At 42.4% G+C, this 8,173-nt stretch overlaps 1 long non-coding RNA gene across 1 annotated transcript; it reads right to left on the reverse strand.

Annotated features, from left to right (window-relative positions):
- Positions 1–2,729: 2,729 nt before the first annotated feature.
- LOC127558138 (uncharacterized) lies at positions 2,730–6,179 on the reverse strand. The gene is made up of 2 exons (XR_007952720.1): positions 6,027–6,179; positions 2,730–3,567 (listed from the first exon to the last, which is right to left on the reverse strand). It is a non-coding gene; the product is annotated as an uncharacterized LOC127558138 (long non-coding RNA).
- Positions 6,180–8,173: the final 1,994 nt, after the last annotated feature.

An 8,173-nucleotide genomic window follows, 5' to 3' on the forward strand; every position in this document is an offset into this window, starting at 1 on the left:
AGGCAAGTAGGGTTAAGTGACTTGCTCAAGGTCACACAACTAATAAGTGTTCAAGGTCAGATTTGAACTCAGGAAGATGAATCTTCCTGACTCCAGGACCTAGTGCCCTATCCACTGCCCTCTTGGGACTTTAGAGAAATGAAGCTAGAGAGATGACAAATGGAGAATACTACATTGAAAAAGAAAGAAGAAAAAAGGGCCCAGGTCAGAAATCTTATTGTTAGAAGACATGATTTGGACAATGAGATGGAGACTGAGCAGTTGAATTGGCCGGAGGCTAACCTAGAGAGAATAGTGATAAGAAGAGAGAGCAAGAGAGGGCAGTATCAAATGTGACAGAGAAGCTGAGATGCCTACTTTGGTAGCAGAGATCATAAGGAACCTTGGAAAGAGCAGTTTTGGCTCAACTATAAGGTTGGAAGCCAAATTGCAGAGTTAAGAAAAGAGTGAGAGAAAAGGAAGCAGGAGCCTGCTGTTGTAGACAGTCTACATTCAGCTGAATAATGAGGTCAGAATCTGGGTTGCAAAAGATTGATGAACAAGGTAGAAGAACACAATGTCAAAACTTTTTTAAAAAGACATTTGGCTAGGGAAAAGAAGAAATCAAAGATGATAGCTTAAGAGCATAGTAAAGTCTAGTGAAGGTTTTTTTTTGGGGGGGGTTGGTTTGTTTTCAGAGTAAGAAGACTTGGGAATGTTTAAAGCAATAGGAAAAGAACTGGCTGAAGAAGAGAGGTTGAAATTGTTGGGAGTTTGGAGCGGGGGAGGGGGGATTGGAGAGGGAAGAGAAATAATTGATGTTGTTTTCTGATAGGAAAGAATCAAGGGCATGGGCTCAACAACAATGGTCCAAGTATGAGGTGATGAAAGCTTGCACCAGGATGTTGGCTATGTTATACTAGAGAAGGGGCCATATTCAAGAGATTACAGAATTATATCAACAAGACTTGGTAACAGCTTAAATGTGGAGGAGAGGAAGAGTGTAAGAAAGAGTGAGAGAAGTCATGGATGACACTTAGGCTGCAAGCTTGGAAGACTTGATAGAGAGAGGGGAGGAACTAGTCGAGTGATGCTTTCAATAGTAATAGGGAAAACTGAAGAGAGAAAGGTTTAAGATAGAAAGCTGGGTTCCGTTTTGGATAAATTGAATTTAAAAAGTCTGCAGGAAATACAATTCAAGATGTCCATTTGGCAGTGGGAGATATGAGGCTGGAAGTCAGGAGAGAGGTTAGGCCTGGACAAATAGATCTGAGAATAATCTCAATAGAGATGAGAATTGATAATTCTGATAAGATCATCAAGCAAAATATTGAGGAAAAAGCTAAGAATACCCAGAATAGACCTTAGGGGGACCCTCCAGGATATCTGATATGAAATAGATGAAGATCCAGCAAAAAAAATTGAGGAGATATCAGCATGAAAACCTAGAGAGAAGAGAGTATTAAGAAAGTGGGGTTTATATACAGTGTCAAAGGCTGCAGAGAGGACAAGAAGAATGAGGCTGTAGAAAAGACCATTAGATTTGTTAATTCTGAGGTCATCGGTAACTTTGGAGAGAGCTATTTTGATTGAATGATGTCAAATTGTAGAGAATTAAGGAAAGAATGAGAGAAAAGGAAATGAAAGTATCTATTGTAGATGACAATCTTCTCAAGGAGTGTAGCTGTAAAAGGGAGGAGAGAGAGAGAATCATAGGTAGTTGATCAGGAGAAGGTTTTTGAAGATGGAGGAGATGTGGAATTTTTTGTAGGCTGTAGCTATCCAGTTAACAGACAGGGAGAGTTTGGAGATAAATGAGACTGTGGACAAAAGAGCAATCTCTTGGAGGAGATGGGCTGGGATGGGGTCACTTGTGCATATAAAAGGGTTTGTCTTGTAAGACAAGGAAAAGGGCCCCCCCTCTTCAAGTCAGACTTGGGACTAGGAGATAGTGGGGGAAGGCATTTGAAAGATATAAGAGAAGGAGGGGAGAGAGGGAACTCTTGGCGGGGGGGGGGGCTTAATTTTTTTCTGTGAAATATGAGACAAGATTCATCACTGAGAAGTAAAAGGAAGAAAGAGCCATGGGAGTTTTGAGGAGAGAGAAAATTTTGGCCAAGTAGGTCGGTTTGAAAGGACTGACTAGAAGAAGTGAGGACCTAGTCGAGATTTCTAGTTTCTATTTGATTTCTATTTCTAGTTGATCTAATTGATCAGTTAGCACAGATTCATGATTTTCTCTAGCTTTTTACAGAAACTCAAGAATGAGTTAAGGCAGATTTTGATCAAAATAATTAAAGGTTGGAGTTTGGAAGAACAAAGCTTCTGATAGGATGCTGGGGAAAGGGAAGGAAGGCATCATAGAGTTGAGCTGTGTGACCTAAAGCAAGCCCCTTCCCCTTTCTTAGCCTCAGTCTCCCACCTTGTAAGAAGATAGGATTGGATGTAGCCATCACTAAGCTTCCTTTCAGTTATGATGTTTTAGGTTGCCAAGAGAGCCAGGAAGGCTGGAGTTGGCAAAGTAGGATTCCCATGGGTCTTTGGAAATTGAGGAAACTTTGGAGAGGAAGGGAAGGGGAGAGGAGTGAATCCAGGTATTGGTAGGGAGGAGCAGAATGGTCATGGAATGGGAAGCAGAGTAACCAAGGGGAGGGAAAAGGGGGGGAAGGCAGGAGGAAAGAGAAGAGGGAGAAGCAGGAAACCACTCAGTCCTGAAACATGAACCCCTTCATTCATTCATCCAGTGAACATTTATTTTATTTTTCTAAAGCTTTTTATTTTTATTTATTTATTTTGCTGAGACAATTGGGGTTAAGTGACTTGCCCAGGGTCACCTAGCCAGGAAGTGTTAAATGTCTGAGGTCACATTTGAACTCAGGTCCTCCTGTCAGGGCCAGCAATCTATCCACTGCACCATCTAGCTTCCCCTAAAGTTTTTTATTTTCAAAACACATGCATAGTTTTCAACATTGATTCTTGCAAAGCCCTGTGTTCCAAGTTTTTTCCCCTCACTTTCCCTCACCCCTCCCCTAGATGGCAAGTACTCCAACATAGGTTAAACATGTGCAATTCTTCAATACAGATTTCCACAATTATCACACTGCATGAGAAAAATCAGATCAAAAGGAGAAAAAATGAGAAAGAAAACAAAATGCAGGCAAACAACAACAACAAAATAAGTGAAAATACAATGTTGTGATCCCCACTCAGTCCCCACAGTTCTCTGTCTGGGTGCAGATGCTCTTTCCCGGTGGATGTTTATTAAAGAGCACTGGGAATCCAGTGCCTGGTTCTGGCTTTCCGGTGGCACCTCTCTTTCTGTTCCCCAGTCTTGATTGATCTGTGGAGTGACTCCATTCTGGAGAGCTTAGGGGTTGGTGCATTTGGACAACAGAGAACGAAGTGAGGAGAGCGAAGGACTGAGATGTGAGAGAGTGGCTGGGCACGGGCGGGGAGGAGAATTCCAGATCTAGACGGCATGAGTTAAGAAGAGATGATCAGTTTTCTTCGGATCAACCCAGGAAGGCTTCAGGGAGTCGGTGCCATTCCTTGATGGGTTGTAAACACCCTCTCTGGCTCCGGGAGCCTCTGTTTGGAGATAGAGGAAGAGAACTTGGACTTGAATGAGACAGCGAGCCCCGAGAGCAAGAAGAAGAATGAGGGAACCCCCCAGCCCCCAACAGAGGCTGGAGAGCACCTGGTTTATGGTCCTAATAAATGTTGATGGGAAGAGGCCTAGCCAGTTATTTATGGGCAATAAAGCTGAGAGCCAAGGTGAAGCTCCAGCCGGACTGGCCGGGCTAGGCTGAGTTGGCTCAAGACTGGAAGGGATTGGGGGAGTTGGGAGGGAGGGGAAGTAACTGTCTTGGATCTCTTAGTGATGGGCTGGCTCAAAAACTGGGGGCCTATTCTTAGCACAGACCCCCTTCCCCTGGCTTCATTCCGGGCCAAAACCACTTGTGAGCTCGGTGGGGCCAGGGGGCAGTGCTGGGAAGGCCTTCGGCACCACTCCTGAAGTGCTCAGCTACTAGGGGTGCGGGGGCGCAGATCTGCCCCCAGAGACCTCATCCAGGCATGGGGCCAGGATCCACAGCAGAAATGTTTTCTTAGTCCCACCCCCCTTTCTGTCTGGCCGAGCCCTCCTGGACTTTACAAGTTCTCAAATAAAGGTTTAAAGATAGAGACCGAGTGCAAACCTCCATCTCCTGATCTGAAGAATGGGCTGATTCATTTCCTCATCCCAGCTCATCCCTACTCCTGTCCTGCTTAGCAGTCCTTCCTTTTTTAGGGTGGGATTGGTACATATCAAAGCTCAAAACCCCCAAACCTCCCACCTTGGCAAGTGTGATTTGATCTGCTGGTCTAGGGCCTCCTTAATCCAGTTGGGTCCCCAGACACCCCCCACCCCTTGTCAGCACCTCCCCTTTTCCCTCCACCCTAGCCTGGCTGGCCCTCCCACTTTGCTGTCTGCTGGCCAAATTACACACAGTTTCTCCTTTAAACTCCTTCCTTCAATCTGGGCTCTGTCTCCTCATCTTTCTCCCCTACCCCACCCCCATCAGTTTTCCTTCCATTTTCACTCCTTCTCTTGTTCTCCTTAACATATACACACCCTGTCTCTAAATTGGGTTTCTTCTATCTAGGGCTCAGGGATGGGAGGGGAGCTTAATGCAGAAAATAAATATTTGGTGAGGGTGTGAGGGCTTAATGACAGAGATGGGGTAGCCCAGTGAGTAGGGATGTAGGCTCAGTGACAGAGATGAGGAATTCAGTGAGAGGGACAAGGACGCGATGAAGGGGTTGAGAGCTCAGAGGGCTGCACAAAAGGGATGGGAGCTCACTGAGAGGAATGAGGAGCCGGTGAAGGGGATGATAGATCAATGAAAAGCTTAGTAAGCAAACTCTGGAATTCCCAGGGTTAGGGAATCATACCTTTCCTTGGGGGTCAACCCTAACTAAGTCTCATTCTCAGCACTCACCACTCCCATCCTCACCCCAGATTCTCTCTGACAGGGGATGCTCTCCAGCACACTCTTCCTTCACTCTGGCTTCCCAGATAGTCAGGGCTAATTGGGACTCAATCGGGCACTCTTGACCTTACCTGTTCAGCACCAGCCCAATCTTACTCTAGCTACTTCCTCCAGATACTCAAGTCTCTTAGATTCTTAGTTTTAGGAAACAAAATCCCTCTTCACTGCCTTTTTTTCCTGGCTCTTAAATGGATGTGGAATGGGGAGGAGCAGAACAGAACACAGATGTCCCCTAGCCTGACTCCAGTGAGCAAGAGAGGCCGCCAACCTGAGAATCCAATGGGAATGAGATGACCAGACCTCAGGGAGGGAAGGGAATGGGGAAGGCTTATTCTTCCACTTGTCTTTTCTCCAGATTTCCAGGAGCAAAGCATTCTAACAAAGGTTTGTAACCTGTCCTCATTTCCTCTCTTCTCACCCCAACCCTCTCCCCACTAGCAGAAGCTAACCCTGCCTCCACTTTCCAGACTTGCCAGAGCCTGGGCTAGGAGATTCCACTGAAATAACAACTCCGATCCTGGAGGAAGCCAGACCTGGCACTGGACAGTCTGTTGGGGGAATGGCACTTGGGGATGAGGATTGTTTGGGAAAAGAGAGGATGAACTGTTTTTCCAGCTGTGGGACTGAGGAGGGTATGAGTCAAAATCCCCTCACCTGGGAGAAAGAGAATTGTCTGCCTTTGTCCCCACACCCCAACTGTTACTGAGGCCCCGTCCCACCCTAAACCACTGCCTCTACCAAACTTCTCTGTTTCTATCAAATAACATCACCATCTTTTATTCTGCCAGGCTTGTAACTTAGGCATTATACTGGACTCCTCACTGTCCCTCACCCTCATAGCCAATCAGCAGCCAAATCTTGCTTTCCTACCTCCTCAACATCTGTCAATTATGTCCCTTTCTCACTACTCACACAGCCACCCCTTGAATTCAAACCCTCATTCTCTTTTGCCTGGAGCACTGTAATAGCCTCTTAATTGGGAGCCTCTTAATTGCCTCAAATCACTTTGCTACTTACCCATAGCCTCCATACAGATACCAATTTTTGGTATTTTCCTTACATGTAGATAGGACCATTTTCATTCTCTTATTCAAGAAATTCCTGTGGCTTCCTATTCCCTCTAGAACAGAATAGAAATTCCTTTATTTAGCTTTTAAAGCTCCAGGCAACCTGACCCCACCCTACCTTTCTAGCCATGATTTATTTCCTTCCCACACTCTATGGTCCAGCCAAACTGGCTTTTTTTTTTTTTTTTTTTCTTTTCTTTGCCATCTCCAAGCTTTTGCATCAGCTGTCCTTCATGCCTGGAATGCTCTCTCCTCCTTATCTCTTCATCAAAAAAGCAGCATAAGTACCACCAGTTATATCAGACGTTCTTAATCTATGGACCTCTTTGACAGACAGCCTGGTGATGCTTGTGGACCCCCTTATCTGAATAATGTGTTAAAGTGAATAAAATAAAAATACAAAGGATTCTAAAGGAAACTAATGATTTGAAATACAGGCTTATCTATATAGCAAGTTTCTCTCAAAATGATCCACTTTCCAAGATATAGAAAGAATTAATTCTGTTGTATAAAAACCATTCCTCATTTGTTTAATAGTCTAAGGATGTGAATAGACAGTTCTCAAGAGAAGAAATCCAGGGAAACTCTAGACATACAAAAAAAAATACTCCAAATCATTGCTAATTAGAGAGATATAAATTAAATCACTTCTGAGATTCTGCCTCATATCCATTAGAATGGCAAAGATGACCAAAAAAAAAAAAAAGGAAAATTATAAATTTTAGAAGGACTGAGAAAACAAGCCCACTGATACATTATTGTTGGACCTGTGAATGGGAGTAACTTCTCTGGAAAGCAATTTGGAATTACATACAAGAAGGCAGTGAATGGCATGTGCCCAGTTATACCAATGTTAAGCCTGCATCTAAAAGAGATCAAAGAAAGATGAACAAAGAAATGTTGTACTAACAAAGAACTCAGAAACTTGGGGGATAGCCATCAATGACATCCCCTGAAGCGGGGAATGACTAGGTTGTTGTATATGAATATGATGAATTACTATTGTGCCATTAAAAAATGAGAGAAGAGATGTCTTCAGAAACAAATGGAAAGGTTTGAATGAACTGATGCAGAATGAAGTAAGCAAAACCAGCCCAGGAATAGCATCATTTTAAAACATTATCATTTCAGCAACATCATAAAAACGAACAATTCTGATGCCTTTTATAAACTGATGAGGAATGAAATGAGTAAACAGTTTCTACAATAACAACCCCACAAAAGCAAATAACTTTGAAAGTTGTAAGAACTCTGATCAATGCAATGACTATCCACAATTTCATAGGAGTAATGATGAAACATTATTCATTTCAGAGAGATGATAGATTTTGGGTGCAAACAAAGATATTAATATTATTGTATAAGGACATTGAAGGAATTTATTTTGCTTGACTATACATATTTATTACAAGAATATTTTTAAGAGGATGGGCAAAGGGAAGAACAGATTGCTGGGTTTTGTTTTTGTTTTTGTTTTTGTTTTTACAGAAGTGGAAGGGGGCTAATGTGTTTTCAGACAAAACCAACATCCTATTAGTTTTACCTTGTTACAAGAGATGTCTCATGAAATGGTAGTAGTCTGAGTTTATGTGAGGCAAAAAACAAAATGAATCAATGAAACTTAAAAGAAATTAAACCTGCAAAAAATAGGAAAATTGTCATGTAAAAATTAATGGCAGATTCAATTAACTACAGACATTTGTTTTTGTTTTTGCTACAGTAATGTTAAGGTAGAGATGACTATAAGAAATATCTCAGAAATATCTGCAACAACTATAATGTGATATGAAAATATCTGTGATTTCAATTTGTGACAAAGTTGTAGTTACCTCATATGAGTGATGAGAATGGTACAGCAACAAGTATTTATCAAGTCCCTAGTAGGTGTCAATCCTTTATAAATAATATTGCATATTTAATACTGCTGAAGTTTCATAATGGAAGAGAATGCTAAATTTCAGAGATTAGTCAAAAGAAAGTTGTTTTCCCCCCATACAAGGTTAAGAACCTTGGTTTTACTTTCCTGACCCCTACATTTATACTGTGTATATTTATTCTATATATACTTAATTTTGAAATATCTTCCTCCACAGTATG

This window comes from Antechinus flavipes, chromosome 3 (assembly GCF_016432865.1).
Source record: "Antechinus flavipes isolate AdamAnt ecotype Samford, QLD, Australia chromosome 3, AdamAnt_v2, whole genome shotgun sequence".
In the NCBI taxonomy this organism is placed as follows: Eukaryota; Metazoa; Chordata; class Mammalia; order Dasyuromorphia; family Dasyuridae; genus Antechinus; species Antechinus flavipes.